This window comes from Macrobrachium nipponense, chromosome 2 (assembly GCF_015104395.2).
Source record: "Macrobrachium nipponense isolate FS-2020 chromosome 2, ASM1510439v2, whole genome shotgun sequence".
NCBI classification, from domain to species: domain Eukaryota; kingdom Metazoa; phylum Arthropoda; class Malacostraca; order Decapoda; family Palaemonidae; genus Macrobrachium; species Macrobrachium nipponense.
In genome coordinates, this window is record NC_087201.1 from 65,323,780 (window position 1) to 65,328,779 (window position 5,000).

A 5,000-nucleotide genomic window follows, 5' to 3' on the forward strand; every position below is an offset into this window, starting at 1 on the left:
TATAAGAATCCCGTATTTATTTTGGTATGCGTGAAACCAAAGAAGTAGGCAAACTGATACACACACAATCTCTCTCTCTCTCTCTCTCTCTCTCTAAGCGACTGCTGGCATAGCCTTCACTCTCTCTCTCTCTCTCTCTCTCTCTCTCTCTCGACTTGTAACCTCTCTCTCTCTCTCCATTCTAACATGTCATCAAATGAGAGTCAGAGATATGGAAAAATATAACATTTATTTAACAATGGAAAGATAATAACTCAAGTCTCACAGACTAACTAACTTAGTTAAACCCCCAATATGTAAATGTCTTAATCAGTAATTAGTCACACAAATTATTTCTCTTCGATACATGACCCTCTGTCCCCCTAGGACTCTCAGTTCCCTTGCCAGTACCGTCTGTTACAAAGACAGGAGAACACACAATTAAGTATACGCACTTGTAAAGACAAAGTCAATAGCTTAAATGGAATAGGACATCTATACAAGGTAATAAATAAGCCATCCCTTAGGCTAAAGTAATATAACACTTACCCATCTCCAGACCAGAAATCACACACAGATAATCAAAAACTTTCGCAGAGCTATCCCCAGCATTCTGCCTTTCTCTCACGGACCTCTCTGAAAGTCTCCCCATAGACTTGGCTAAAAGATGCCATTATCAAAGGAAGAGGCGCACATGTACATATGAATGCACACTTCGTCAATGCCCCATGTAACTGGTCGCAGCCAGTTTCTCAAAGGCACTTGAACGAGATCCCATGAACTGACGAACGTTGACCCACTTAACTATGCATTTTCATATCACGCCATCCCAGAAATGAATTATCAGCTTTCTCAGGTCGTTGCTTCGGCTCTGTCTCTATGGGTAATCTGCGCATTCCAAAAAGGTCACTTATTAATTGTAACCAATTTCATCTCACAGAGCTCGGCCACCCAAAATTGCTAGCTCCCGCCTAGCAACTGGTCAAAAAAAAGAGCTCATACATATTAGAAAACATTGGCCGGCTCAAAAAAAAAAAAATAGTAATAACTGCACGTCTCTGGCATCATAAAGTAAAGTCTTATCATGCTTCATCTCAAATAACACTGAATTTTCTCTCATCTTGGATTCTTGAATATCCCTCTTTGTCTGCAACTTCCAGCACAGATTGTAGTATGCTGTAGGAAGACGGAATACCTCCCTCCCTGTAGAAGACTTCTAACGGCTTCTGTAGATCCCAAAAAAGTGCTGTATAACTCTGTAGACTCGTAGAAACTCTCGTAATCACCCTGGATAAACGACAGCAACATCTCTGCATGGCTGGTGGACATCTTGCTAGCGTCGGGGAACGACGATTATGGTGTGCTAGTATGTCAGTCAAGTCATTGGTCAATCAAAAAAGAATTAACCCCAGACATACTACTTCTATCAAACAATGACCTCACAAATTCAGAAATACTAACTGAACGTCTCCCAATTAACTCCATTTAATGTGACCACTAAATCATAAGTCGTTATCATAACTCGCAAGGAAAAAATATCAAGTTCTCTAACTCAATTCTCCAAACTCACACATCAGCACACACCATCCAGAACTCACAGTAACTCCACGGACTTCTGCACTCACATTTCAAACTTGAAGTTCTCGCAAGTAAAAAAAAAGAAAAAAGGGAATGAGCCCCAGGAGAAAAAAAATCACGTAACAAGCCCAGACCCAAATAAAAAAATGTTCTTTCAAGCTCTGATATTACAGCAACTCACAAAATTATTAAAAATCTCCAACGTTTAACAGCTAAAACCCCTTTTACTGCTCATATAATTAATTTCAATGAGACTTAATGTCAAACGCCCATTTATTTAAATCACAACCCCGATAAATTACATCTCCCGTCCCAAAAGAAATGCTATTTAAAGTTGAATCCCCAATTACATCTCTCGTAGGAAAAGGAAGAAAAATAAAAAAAAGATAATCACAAGTGAACTTCCACATCACAAAACACATAATATATGCATGATATACATAATCCCACATTTTCCCATAAATGCCACATGTATAGCTACGGAATTTTTGACATCGCAACTTTCATGTGACTGGACACAGTACACTTTCATGAAATGCTATGGTGAACATTTCCAAATATTGCAAAAACTCTTGAGCCATCACCACTAGAAGAAGGGAATCAGCACACAGGACTCATCACAGCGGTTTCAGCAAAAAAATCCACCTGCGGACATGTGCTCTAACTGCGGCACAAAAAAATGTCTAGTCATACTCGCAAGTTTGGAAACTTATGATTCTCAAGAAAAACGTTCTATACTGACTCGAAGTAAGCACATTTCACTAAATTAACTCCAGGATATGACTAATGTGTTCAAAGACTGTCTTAAAGATGTAACTCTCACATGACACTGCCCAATTATGTAAAAAAAATTATTCGGGATAAAAACAAAACTACAATAAACTCGTAATGCAGCAATTAAATGCCTCCAAAAATAACGCACTTGCTTGTGAACAATGCAGTAATGCCACTCGCCTCCAATTAGTCACGAAACCAAAAAGAGAGAACCACAGAACTCTTCTCTATGCTCGAGGAAACTCCCGGAATTCAACTAAAAAAAAAAAATCATGACCACAAAAAATGTCACCCGCCAAAGATCAATTCCACCTCCATATATATAAATTACCATATTAATAATAAAACCACTCCAGTGATAAAAATATTTCCTCCATTTAATTAATAACCACCCCCACCCCATATTCCCTCTTATTTCTCCAATAACCACGTGTTAATAAAAAAACCACCACTCCAGGAATAAAAAAATATTCACCTCTGTTTTGGCGAATAAAAAAAATACTTACCTCTATTTCACCAATAACTCCATGTTGAATAAAACAAGTCTTCAAAAAATATATCTCCAAGCAGGATAATCAAAAAATGAAATCCCATCAAAAAAATGTACACTCAAAGCATCTAGCTGACCCACTCACAAATATTGCCCCATATATCTCCTCAAAATGTGTCTCCATTTGCAACAAAGATGGCTGCAAAATAATTGAACTAAACATAGCTCTCACCACATAGGCAAATATCAAATGGCCAAAATATATCTCCAATATATTATATCTCAAATTATATCTCCAAAATAATATACCTCCAATTCTCCAGAGAATAACTCAATGTTATAGTAAAAAACTATAAACTCTCTCCTTAGCATAACTGCTGAAAAAGGGCAAAAACTCGGCAAATAAAATTGTCCAGGAAATTCTAGAAAAAATCACCAATATGCCACAACTCATTATAAGAACACTCCAAATTCAAAGTGTCGAAGCAAAGACTTCTCCATATGCACTACGACATAGGCCATTAGAAACTTAGCCAAGTTTTCTATCTCTGGCAAAGTTGTCACCAATACAACAAAAGGTATCGTGCAAGAAACTCCCACAATTTCTGGAACACAAATATCCAGGGAAAAAAATGTAGTGCCATTACATATGCATTCAAAAAAATGCAAAAATTCTCCCATATATCTCTCTGCAGCATCAGACAGCTGAAAACACAAACACGTTCACGAACAATGGCTCTAAGTCACGAACTAAGATATTAAAAAATTCACACAAACTGGAGAGAAAAAATAAATTCAAATTCACCCATGATAAAAAAACTTGTGTCAGCAATGGATAACTACCAAAAAAAGGAGAAAAGAAAAATCAACGGCACTTTTAACTATCTCCATGACTCACTTATATGTCAAGCATTTATCTGCTGAACTCATAAAAAAAGAGAGAAAAAAAAATATGTTGTTAGTTCCTCTCAAAAAAAAAAAAAAAAAAAAACAACACCAACCTCGACAGCATTACAGCACCCACGTATTAGTATATAAAAAAAATCAGTATCAGAAGTATCATTATCGGTAGTATCACCAAAATTGCTATCATCAAAATTACTAGTATTAGTATAAAAAACATCACCAATGTCAATGCTTGCCCATTCACCAAAAATTTAGCACAAGATTCATCAGAATTCAGCAAGATTTATCGAGATTCAGCCAGATTCATCACTCATGATTACTGACATTCTCTAAAGTTATAAAAACTCAATAAATAATTAACCACAAAACTTCTCCCATAATTCATTGTAATAATTATCTGCAAATAATTATCTGTAATAATTATAAAATAATCTCTCATGAAATATCTCAAATCTCTCGTAAAATATGTCTCAAGTAATGATAATTCCACTTAAGTAACCCTCCCATAAAATATCTCAAGTAATAATAATCAGTAATAATAATAATTCTCCATAGTAATAATTCTCTTGCAACGATCTCAAGTAAGGGTGCAATTCCCCCCGTATACACTAGTATTGCCAAACCCCCACAGTATACACCACAATTGCCACACCCCCCATAACTCCAAAATCAACACCACTCACCGGTATCATCAGATACAACACCACTCATCGGCATTTTAAAGTAATCCCTCCAACACAATAAAAAAATAATAATCCCTGTGTCTCCATTATAACTAAGCCTTCCAAAGCATAAGGAAAACTTACACACATCCAATGCATTTCATTTCCTTTCTTCTTCATCCAAGAGAAAGAAAATATTTTTCTAAAAAAAGACCCTACATTCACCTCACATCATCAACCAATCATTCTCAGCTGATTTCCGGTGGCATTCATTTTCAAGGGTAAATTCGTCCCTCAATACCCCGACAAAGAAAAAAAAAGGAGGAGTTCACCCCCACTGAGAAAAAAAAAAAAGTTTCACCCTCCTCTGAGCGACAGACCATCCCCCTGAACAGTGTCTGAGTAACCCCCCTTGCAATACCTCCGAGGCAGACCACTAGTTGTACCCTCCCGGTAAGCAATGCCCCCGAGGCAGGCCACTACCCGCCTTCCCCTTGCAATGCCTCTCTGCGTCGGTTTGCAGAAAGTGCTGAGTCTGTACGAACGACTGGGCGCTCTCTGTCTCCAAGTAAAAAAAAATGCAATTCAAGCAAAGTTTCGCATGCATGAAA